Here is a 12,631-nt window from a genome sequence, read left to right on the forward strand (position 1 = left end):
ACAACTGTGTTGCATGTAAGCAGCACAGGACCCCAAGCAGTTTTCCTTGTATTTATGAGGAGAACTCATGCTCAGTACCCAAATGCAGTTCAGTGGAAAGCGTTTGCTGTCTCCCCTGCCAATACTTTTTTGTTTCAACTATCTCCCATCTGTCCCTATTTCCTGGATATCTCTTTGTCTGAGTTTGTCCCCCTTTCCTCCCCTCTAGATTAATATCAATTCCAGGCCAGGGCATGTAAACTCCCTTGATGATCATTACAGTAAAACTTCAAGAAAAATCTTTCTCAGATATAGATAGCAACATATGGGGACAGTTTGCTTTATGTCTCATTTTTCATACTAATGTGGTTATTTTATAAGACTGCATTTCATCTCCTGTCTGACTAATGCCTGAGTTGTGCCTCATTCAAATGAGAGGTTCCTCAGGTTTACTAAAGCACAGGAGGTTTACAGCTTTATCGTGCATCCGATGTTGCAGTGAATATTTGCTTAACATTGCTCAGGAGTGAATAAGCTCCTCTCTTCAGCCTCCTGGATTCTGCCATCTTGTAGGCAGTTCAGTTAAAACATGAATTTCTTTTTTTCTTAGACAGGAGGAAATCGTGGTTCAAATCACTCATGTGGTTTGGGTTTTCCTACGGCTGGAATGACTCTCTAACGCATGATGCTCACAGTCGCTTGGCAGACTCCTTGTGGGTGTCAGAAATGTTCTTGGCTTGAACTCAATGTCTGAGCAAGTACATTTCCTTGAGGGCAGTGCTAGACACAGCACAAATGTCATCCAGTGCAACTACTTAGGAGAGATAAAGTTTTTAACTGTGGTCTTTGCAATGAAATTTCTGTTTCTAATTACTGGAGCGGAGGGAACCATGGGTGATGAGGATGGAGTGAGAGGAGTTGTCCATTAGGAATTTGGAAAACAAAGGGTTCTCTTTTCTTTAAAATCCTCACTTGAAATGGCTGCATTTTCAAATGCAAGCTCATTTTTAAGAAAAAAAAACTGTCAAAAAGATTAGTTAGAAATTCAGGTGAAATATCTCAAAGCCATTCACGTGAAATGTTTCAATGAGTCACATCTGTGTTTGGGGACACGATTTCAGGTTAAGCACATTTGCAAGATTTCCTCTTTGTCTTGCCTTGAGTTTGGAAATTTCTTTTAATCTTAAATTTTGTTGGAAGGGGAAACAGGGTTTGTACCCAAATCTATGTCCGAGAAACAGTTCATATTACAAATATCTTCATGCCCATAAAAAGTGCAGCTTTGCCAGAAAAGTATATCCGGGAAAACTGAATGCTGGAATGAAGTCCCTCATGAATGTTAGGGGGATTACAAGTGTGATTAATGAAGGTCAAAACTTCATGTATTAGTTAATGTATTGTGAAACCCATCCTCTTACAAAGCTTGCAATACTACTCCAGCAGCTCACCCTCATGCTAAGGGATTACAGTGAGGAATTTGTGTATCTTGACTGCCAGCTCTGATCACAAAGATGAAGTCTCCTCAGCTGTGGAAAGCTGGTGGCTGGCTGGTTCAGCAGGAACACTCGGTACCACCAAAGCTGCCCACGCACAGTTGTATCCTGCCACCTCTGAGTCACCATGACATGACCGGCTGAGCTAGGGTTTCCCTGGCAAGTGACACCCCCCAAGATTCAGGTTCTGGTCCGTGATGAGACTTCAGTGGTCTTAGCAAAACCTAAGTAGGATTTAGCTGCCAAAAAGGACAGTACTCAAAATTCCTGCCTAGCTCCCGCCCCGTGCAGGGAGTAATTCACCTTTAACTTCCTTGGTGCCTGCTCCAAAGACCCTTTTTGGGGGAAATACATGCACATCACTGGAGCAGAGACCAGGCCCAACCTCTTATCTGCACACCCCAATGTCACTTTGTTCCCTCTGGCTTCCTCACTCCTTAACTTCGTGCTGTACAATAAGTCACTGTCAGCAGAACAGAGGACAATGATGCTCCCCCACCTCCTCTCTCTCACAGCTTTGTTAGTAAGGGAGAAGACTTGATCTTTGTCACAGTTACCTACAGTGTGGTGTTTTGGGCACCTCATCGAGACAGGAGAGGTGGCTTTGAATCCCATATTCAAAAAACGTCTGAAAAAGACAAAGATCCCATATGCCTGAAGAAGACAAAGAATGTGAGTGTCTCACCTTCTGGCAACTCCTATAGCAGCAGGCTTTAACATAAAGAGTTAAATATCACCTCCTCTTTCTCTGGCAGTGCTTTAAAAGAAGAGTCAGCCATTCACCCAAAACAACCAACTTGGCACCTAAATGAGGAAGGGACTGGGTTATGATCCCAGGTTTGCGTAGATATTGAATTTATGACTAGTTGTAGATATCCAGATCCTGGAGAAACACTGGATTTCAGGCATTTCCTATTGGTTTGTAAGGACACCTAGAACCTCATGATAGGTAAGGAGAAGGTGAGTAGGGAAAAAAACCAGTAACCAAATGAAGTTACCACATGGACAGACTCAGTACAGACAGATGGAGGTCCTTTGTCAGCCATGGAATAGACCATGACACTCATTGACACAGGCTGTTGTAGCTGACAGAAGTTTGTATGAATTTAAAATGCAGGAAGACAAGTTCATAAAATTAAATCGATTAGGAGGTACTGAGCAAAGAGGTACCAGCTCTGATCTGATGGTAGTGCTGCACCTGGAACATGCCACTGCATACTTGCTTCATTCTTACATACTTTTCTAAGCATCTGCTACAGTTCGCTGATAGAGACAGGAGTTTAGATTAGGTGGACCTTCGACTTGCGGATTTCCCAGCTTGCCTGCTCTTCTGGATCCTATCTTAAAATGCCTTTTACTTGACTTTAAAAAAAAAGACATCATCTTTTCCCATAGACTTTTCCTTTCCTGAGCACTGTTGGCTGTGCACAACTAGGACATCAGCTCAGGAAGATGAAAATTTGGTGTGTTACGATGCAGACTTCACTGTCTGAGTGCAACGAAAATTAGACCATTGAGTTTTATTCTTTCTTTTGGATCCAAATTATCTCATAAAATGACTTGTTCAAGACCTGCTAGTGATTTTAACGGTAAAAATCACTGTCAATCCTAAATTGCACTACTCCTTAATCTCTGTGTTTTACACAGTCAGCTATATATTACAATAGAAATAATTCCTTTCTCTCATGCTTCATAATTTCTCCTATTTTAAAAATAAAAGCTTCTTAGAGTAGATTCTTTATGTTCCTATGTGTGTGTACAATACAAACATGAATAATACAAATGCTAGCTAGAATGTGGAAGCAGGCACCCAGTTGCTGACTCTTCGTGATGTGCTGAGGATAAACTGCGCAGCAGACAGCTATTTCTCTCCTATTGTTAAAAAGAACTCATTTTCAGATCTTCTCCTATGAAGCACCCAGCTTATATTTTCCCATTCTTCTTTTTTTTTCTAACCCAGGGAGAGATTGGGAGCCAAGACGATATATTTTCATTAGCTGAGTGAAGCTGCCACACAGCGAGTGAAGGGTTAAAGAAAAACAAACACCCTCTCAAGATGTTCCTGAAAAACCCGTGCAGATAAGCACATGGGAAGCTCAGACAGCCGGCCTTCTGTTAAGTATGTGACAGAAATTTCCCATCTCTAGGTAAGGAAGATAGAGGCACTGTTAAATTATGTTTCCCGTGAGTGTTGCTAAGGCATACTTACACATATTATATGAGGTAGAAAATTAGTACTTTGAATTGTTATGGTTACATTTGCAGTAAAGTGTAAGTGTTTGCAGTTTTTCAGAAGTTTGCCTATGGTTTGTCATGCAGTTCACCCACTGAGAAGAAAATTTACTTGCTGTAAAATAGCGAAACAGATCGACAGCTACAAGGGAACAATTGCAAACTCTACCCAGAGTCCTGTTTCTGGAAGAGATGATTATTCTAGACATGAAAAGACTTAAATGACAGCTCCAGACTTCACATTTATTCACTATTTACCTTTAGAAAGATTTAGGCCTGATCCTCCTTGCACACTCAGCAACGATAATGGAGGACTCAGACATACCAGTGTCAGTCTCTGCCCCTCAGGGCTGTGAATCTGCTTGCGAATCAAGGCTCGATGTTATAACACATCTGAAATAAGGTTAGAGTTTCTTTGATCATGACGAGTGTCTCTAGCAATGGTAGAAAAGATGCGGTACCCAGGTCTCAGAATTTTTTAGATCTATATGTATATAACTATATATGTATATACGTAGGTATTTTATTTATGTGTGTGCGTCTATATTTGTATATGTATATATAACTTATGTAGGCTACTTACTTAAATTAGGTAGCCCTGCTACTGTAAGAAGTGTGAAGAAGGCTGAGCTCTGGCAGCCCTGGGCAGTGGTGATATGAATTGCTCCCCTTTCTCTCTCTTGGACATAGATAACTAAAGTAAGGCACCTACTGTAGACAGGCTGAGTACGGCCCGATAGCAATTGCAAGGGATTTTGAGTTGGATAATCAACTCTCATGCATGCAATAAATTACATGCTTTTTCTGTATCTACACAGCACACATGTCAGGAAGAAAAAAAAAAAGAAATCAAATCAAAACCTCTGACTGAGGGAAAGTGTTTCCTGTTAGTCCACATGTCAGAGCCTGGTATCCTCATCCTCACCCTGACATTCATGTGACCAAGGGACTAATTCAGGGGGAATAAATTTCTCCTAAAGTCTTGACACTTCTCTTAGCACTGAAGAAGCTACAGCACCGCAAACTCCTTTCAATCCCTACTCTCTTTTATAGGTTCCCTCTTTCCTGCCAAGGAAGGAAACAAACATAGAAGCTGTCTGGTACCTATGTACCACTGGTACTGCTCTGCCCCTTACCTAAGTGCTGACCAGTCATGAATGCTTCTATCACCACACCATAAACTAGGACAAAGCCTGGGAATGGTGAATTAATGTTTCTAAGGCCACACTGAAAGTCTGGGTCACAGCAAAGAACTGAATGTATGTCACAATAAAGACACATTTGCAGTCCTCAGCAAAAGCACTTTAATGTCATGGGGTGTCAGCTAACACGTGCACTTAGTGTGGCCATGTGCATGAGAATTGCCATCAAACTCCCACAGAATTTTCAGTGCCACCACTGTGTGGATGAAGTTTGGTGGCACCATACAGAAGTATATCAAAAATATTCAATGTCCAGAAAGACAAAGCAAGAGCTTTTAACTTCAAATTCTGAAGTCAATCAGACTGAAAGTAGATATTCCAACCCTCAGCTCAATTCATCAGTGTAACTTTGTTGGCTTTACCAGCTGTGTTTTTATCCCTGATAAAGTTGCTGACCATCCGTTTCAACTAAGCATTCAGTAAATGATCCTTCCCTTCCTGTTGCAACATCCTCTGCAAAGTTACATGCAATTGCTTCAAAGGGAAATTTCTTTTCTGTGTCCTTGTCACAGGAACTGGTTTCTTAAAAGCTGTAAGTGCTTTTGTATGAAACAACTCCATCTAGATCTAGTGGTTATTTGCTCTTTGAAGATGTTCTGCACGTCCAGTGCAGAGAAAAATCACAAAAAGCAACATTTAATTTCTCTTAGTGACCCATTTGTTAAGGGTCTTTGACTTTTATTTTGTAGGTGTAGGGCAAAGATGGAAGTGCTGAATTTGTCTGATTTCTGTAAAATACTAAGCATTCTTTACTGAGTATCATAAGAACCCATGTATCCCCCATCAAATACTGAAAACACTCAGAATAGGATGCTCTATGGGGTAAAGTCATTTACAGGCAGAGCAAGGTGAGAAATCAGTACCTTATAGCCATGTAATAAAAAAAAAAAGTCTGGAAATAAGTGGGAAAATGTGTTAAGGAGAGGTGGAGAGGAGGGACGGGAGAGGTGGCTTGAGGATAAGAGGAGGGGTATTGAGTTCCACTGTTACTAACTGTTCAGCAGAAAATGGCCCAAGATTGAACATGTCCTGTTATGGCAGTTGTAAGAGAGCAAATCCATCACAGGTAAAAGGAACAGAGATGAGGGGAACTGATTTAGTGTGAAGCAGTTTTGTTTTCCTGGGTTGCTTCTTCCTAAGCAAGCTACTTGTTCACCTCTAAACCCATCACCTACCACCACAAATGGTCACCTCGTTAGGGCTTGTACAATAAACACTGTTGCTTAAATTTAATCAGAATTTTTAAAAATGAGAAGGGCAGTTGGCTAGATTGCCACACTCAGCAGCTGAGGCCGCACCATTAGTTAAAAACTAAGGTCACCGTTTTCTCTTTGTTGTCTGCTAGTACAATTTTGATATTACTGCTTTCCAGCTATTAGTATTTACACTGGCTGATTGGCTAGATTCATTAAAGTGAATGAATGCCAGGAGATGACATCATTTACATTTAATTGTCTTGTTTATCAGCAAAGTCTATATAGTTGTTTTAATAAAGGGCAGGGGAAGATAAAGGCTACATTTGCATTCTCTAAGGAGCCTTTGACAAGGGTCTAGGATGCTGTTGACATTTATTGTTTGCAAATGAGATAATCAAATAACGTTTTGCTTTGCAATTGTTGCTCTTTTTTTTTTTTTTTTCCAGTAAGTTACAGTTTTTCATTACTGTTATTATTCCTGGATGTTAATGAACACATACTCAGTTTCAACTTTCTAGCAGACTCTTTCCAGGATTCAGAACAACTGACACGTGTTCAGCTTGCTCAGATTCCTCTTGCTTACAATGTAAGACGAAGCACTAATGCACCAACTTTACTGTAACTAGGACAAGGGGGGTTGTCCCTTTTTTCTTTTACGATTTCCAGACAATACAAATTAAGCATGCGACACATTGCTGATTTTACACCTTCTTTTTTTTATCCCATATGTGATTAAAATACAAATGGTTTGATGGGCTCATATGTGCAGACGCCATAATCCTTCTTTGTGTGACCTCACAGCAGAACTATGTCGGCTCTTGGCTGCCAAATCTGCTCTGAAGCTTCCCCACTACGTCTCAATTGCAGTTCATCTTTTTTCCTTATTTTCTACCCTCATACTCCCTTGAGGGTGCAGCTGTGCTAACTGCTTTTTGCATTTACGCATTCAGCCCGAAGTGTTAACTTTATGTACAATAAAGCCAAGCATGCCATTGCCATCTATGGAGCCTACTCCTTATATGACTTTTAATTCTGTCTTCAAGGAGCTGTTTCGTGGTCAAAGATATGTCAGTTTATTTCCCTTTCCACTTGGATGTTGCTGTTTGATGAGGGAAGCTGGTATTAAATGCACGCAAGAGAAAGAAGAAAATGAAGGCATACAAGTTTCTAAATTAGTCAGACAATGGCACCTAAGGCAGACTCTGGGTTTATGTGACAACTACACTCAAGACAGTGATAAAGGGTGGAGACTGCCTATTTAACCCTAACCTTTCAGGATTGGCACAAGGAGTGGAGAGGTGGGTGTTGGACCTCAGTTTGGGAGAGGTCCCTCTGAAGTGAATGCAACCCCTCCTTCTCTCCATCAACTGTGTAATGAGCTGGAGTCCAGAAGCTAGTCTGAACTGCTAGTGGCTGTCTTGGACTTAGATGCACTAAGAGGTATCCGAGTCCAACTTAGGCTTCCACAATGAGTGTTTTGGATAAAACCAGTAAATCCTTTGCACCCTTTCCAAACTTCTCAAGGATTTTCTTTTAACTTCTGATATAAAGGAGGAACAGTTTTCTTTCACCTTAAAAAAAAAGTGAAAAGGTTCTATGTGCTTGGGAGTAAAAATTTAAGTCTTATCCAGGCTCTGAAAGGGACCAGTCCATGATCATTTTGGCCACTTCAGTCTATAGGCTTCCCCTGTTTTGCTGAGAAGCCCAAGGCAGCAATAGAAGTATAGCTGCTGGTTAGATCCATGCCTGTATTTAATACAGGTAAGAATGTACTGCTTAGAAGTACTGCTCAGGAGTATAGGTGACATTTTCTATCCAATTGCCAATAAGCACTTTAGACTTGCTTCTCTGCTCCAATTTTACACTGGTGTAGTGGAATTACCCTGACTTAGAGTCCATGTGACACCGCAAAAAATCAATTCTTTCATTTGCAACAGGACCTAAATTCAATTACAGGTATATATTTGTATAATTTTTCTGTCCTTTTAAAGAACAAACAAAACACCCCTAACAAAAATTATTGTGGTGTTTGTAACTGGTGAGCAAAACCAATTGCCAGAGTACCAATTGCTACTCCCAGTGGGCCCTTATATTTGGGGTGATCTTAAAATAACCCATCATTTCTTAGCTGGTATTATGAAACAGTAGCAAGAAAAATAAGCAGAGTACAGCTTCACTTTTGTCTAATTACTCTGGCAGACGAAGGTGTGAAATGATTAGCCAGTAACATATGGGCTTGAGCTTGGAGAAGTTCCCAGTGAGAATTCTTTTTATTCCAGGCATATTTTATCATTTAATTTAAGGGCGTTAATCTATGGGTGAGCCTCTGCCTGCCGCTCTCTCACTTGCTTTCTCGCGCTTATCAAACATATTCCTAATCTTAATCATGCTTTCTTCTGCTTACTTGCAAACAGTGTAAATAACCCCCTGGCCTGATGCTGATGACACTGGTGGGTAGGGAGTCATCTTGCAATGTGGAGCCTGATCTTCACACGACAGCCATAAAACTGAGAATTTACTGTTTGGGTACAATAAGGGGGCTTAACAATTCTGATCATTTCTATCAGTCCCATAATGAAAAGAAGGTGTCCTTTGCTCCCTCTGAGAAACACATTTTTTGGTGCTGTGAACGGGGTTCTATCACTACTGCTTTTTCTTGAACACTGAAGCAGCATTTCAGCTTGCTAAATATAGGCAGCATAGGAAGGCGCACCCACGCAAACACCATTTTTCCACTTCTACTTTAGTTGTAACATTCCCAGTTAGCTATATTTAGTTTATATTTGAGGTGCATAAAATACTTGCATTAAAACAAGCATGTATTCTCTTCATCCAGTGAGTCAAGTCCACAAACAAGAATTGCATCATTTGGTGTGATAATGCACAACTTTGCATGTGTTCATTCATTTAGTCCCCTAGTACTCTACTTGTGCTTACTGAAGCTCTGTAGCCAGCAGATAACAATGTGTAGAATAAAGACACAGGGTTTCAGTTTTCAAACATGGGAAACTTAATCCCTAATCTGGATGCTCCAAATTGCCACTTAGAAATGTAAATGTCAATTTTATGCACCTAAGTGCCAATTTGAGTGTCCAAATGCATGACTTGGACATCATATTAAGTCACCCGTTGGGTTATATCGCTTGTTTTATCTATCTGAGTGCACATTATGCGCTGTAAGCAATTATGCTCTGTTCTATACAAGTAAATCAATTCATTCAAGTAGCTTTCCAGAAGAAAGTGATTTCAGCACAGCAGAAATTACTAAAAACAAGTAGCTGGTCATGTGCCAGTGTCACACTCACCTAGGTGCCCCCTCCGTTCCCCATCAGCACCACATAAATTGCTGTTTCCTGAGAGCCTCCATTTACTGCAATTTCTAAAAAGTATCTTAATCTGAGCACAGCCATTTGGGAACCCTGTTCCTGCTGCTGCATGGCAGTCCACCTGCTGTGATCCCTGAGCTCAGCAGATTATTTGGGGTGCTCATGAGCAGGCAAGGTGGGAGCCAAGCCATGCCTCGGACAGCCGGGAAGCCTGGGCTGTCGGGGAATCCAGGCGTTGCTCTCCACACACATTCCAGGGCACTAATGGACATCTTAAAATAGGATTCTGGGTGTCATTGTGTCTGTCCCCACCTTCAAAACAGCATTTAAGTGGTCTTGAGAAAATGAGACTAAATAATACCCACCATGCTTTTCCCCGAGACGCCTTAAAATGATGCAGGCAGAGAGGCGCAGGCAGAAGCCACTTTAACCCCAGCCTTTTCTGAGCAACAATGTCTAATATCTCTTTCACATCACAGCAGAGATTGTAAAATGAGGTGTAATTTACAGCTTTAAGAGGGTGAGGAAAAAAGCAGCCAAAAACTGACAGCGCATTCTCTTCCCCGGCAAGAACTGTACAGTGTGTTACCTGTTTATTTTCTTCACTCTTTGCCTGACCAAAATGACCATTTAAAAATTTCCAAGGAAAGAAAAGAAGCACCTGGAAATTACCCCTGAAACAAGCCCATACTGTTTGTCTGGGGATTTACTTGAGTTTTAATAGGCATTTTCTTTGTCTTGGTTGCTTTCTGTAGAGATACCATTGTTAAAGCCCTGTTTGCACAGGCACCCTCACAAAGAGAGTCAAAATGGCAAACGAGAAATATTACCCAGTATATGCAAGGCTGCTTTCAGTGCCAGGGACACTTCTTTCAGTGCTGCAAACCCTCACAGCTTTGCAGTGAAAATGCCTCAGCTCCTGCACCTATGTGGCACGAATGTCCTTAGCACAGGCAATACTTTACGTCCTCTTTGTGGGCAGTTAGGGATTGCTTGAAAGTGGAAGATGCCAGCCCACTGTTAATGTCTCCTGAGCTCCCATAGATGCTTTGAACTCCAAACCACATGTGGGCTGAAAGTGCTCAGCTCTTGGAGTTCACCGTGGTTACACCCAGCTTGCTCCTCCTCTCATAAAGTAGACCTAGCCAAAATTCACTCTGATTTCCTATTGCATTGTGCCTGTGGGTCGGATCCTGGAAAAGCACTACGTATAGTGCATAGTCCTGAATGGAGTGAAGAAGATGAGCCAGACAAGATGCTGACTGGACTGCCTTGCAGTGAAGCCAGCATAGAGGCAAGCAATTTGAGTCCACAGTGAGGAAAGAAAACTGCAGCCCACCAAATGCAGTAATGATCTCAGTATATTTTTGGTGAAGGAAACCACGACGATTAACATATCTTCATAATATAGTCCCCAGGATCCTTCAGCAAAGTCCAGACAAAGACAAGCCCATACAGGGCAAAATTATAGCTGCACACACATGTGTGGTTACTTGATATAGTAAAGGGATATAAGGGAATATTATATATATATATATATAAAATATAAGGGAATCAAATTTCATGTAAATACTAGTCAGCCAGTAAGTCTCTGCATCACCTAATTTTCATTTCCTTTAATACAAATGGAAAAGGAAAAGATAACAAGCAAGCTACCACTCCTAATCCCTGCTTTACTTCCTATCCTTCCTCAGAGATTCAGAGCCTTGGCTCATTAAAGTTATTTTCTTTGCATGTGCTCCTCCAATCCACATACAGAATCAATACAATACAAATTATGTGACATATCAGAACAAACAGTTCAAACTCTTATTATCAGACATCGGTGGCAACCAATTTTTAGGTCAACGCTCTGTGAAAGAATTCTTGCAAAACACTATACTGAAAAGTCACAGATATTTTTATTTTCTTATGGAAACTTCTTCTAAATATAAAGAGAATACATTTAACCATGAGCCTATTCTCTACTCAACATTCACATTAACTTCTAATAAAATTGGAGACAGTTTCTTCACTGAGAGTAAAAATGAGATGATTCATATGCACTGAAACTACAATGGCAAAACACACTGTGCCTTGAGTTCCTCCCACTGTCTTACTCACAGGAAGCATTAGAGAAGTAGAGCCCAGTTTCTAGAATAACCCTACTGTTATGCATAACATAAAAAAAAATCAGAAGTCTGCCACCGCTGGGATGGGGAAAGGGGTTCTCCTCCTTTTCCTGCAACTATTTTGTATTCAGATGCAGATAACCAGATGGGGCAGGTCAGCAAAGGAAGTTGGGAAAAGAACATGCCTCTTTTGTCAGCCAAGCAATGTGTTGGCTTTCTGCAAAGTGTAAATCATCTTTTTCTAGAAATTTGTTTCATTTTGGGGGGGATAGTACAGTAAGAAAGCATGCTTCTACCTATATAGCAGTTCAAATGCTCAATGCAATCCATGGAAGTTGTCCACTACTGTCTGTTTGTTGAAATAAGGTTTAGACTGGAGACCAGTCTTAGGAGTCTTCAACCCTAAAGCAAAGGGTCATAATCCCTCAGAGACACTTTTCCACAGACTTTTATTACTCTCAGATTAACTCTGAACAGTTACAAATAGAGGTCTGAATATCTACAAATTTAACTTAGCGGTTCGAGCTTAACTAACAAGGTTCATATTGGCACTTCATGAAGCAATTCAAGAATGTGACATTGTCTTGACAGATTTACTTAAGCATTGAGGAGAATTTGGTAGTTCCTGTTATTTCTGCAAGGCTTGGCTGGGGAAACAATGAACATCAATAGGAAGCTATAACACAAAATTGATATTTTAATATTTTCCAATAATATTGGGCTAAACAGGCAGCCAGAGTTTTTAGAAGTAAATGTACAGAAAAGTATGAAATTATACATGGAACATATGTGCAGAGGCTTTCAAACATACAAATGAGTGTCTGTCCATGTCTCAGGGGCTAGAGTCACATTTCCCTTTGGAAAAACTGGACTACTCATTAACTTGTTCAAGGCCAAAAATTAGTCATTGGGTAAATTAAATTAAACTCATTTGAAATGGAATTAAAATGATGGAAAACTGCTGAATATAGTTTTTGTAACAATTAGAGTTGCTCTACGAAAATTAATGAAAAGCTCCATCTTAATCAAGTCATAGTCCTGTCAGCATCCCTCTTTGTCGTTCTCTATTGTCATTTAAATAGCTAATCTTCC

Source organism: Gavia stellata, chromosome 7 (assembly GCF_030936135.1).
Source record: "Gavia stellata isolate bGavSte3 chromosome 7, bGavSte3.hap2, whole genome shotgun sequence".
In the NCBI taxonomy this organism is placed as follows: Eukaryota; Metazoa; Chordata; class Aves; order Gaviiformes; family Gaviidae; genus Gavia; species Gavia stellata.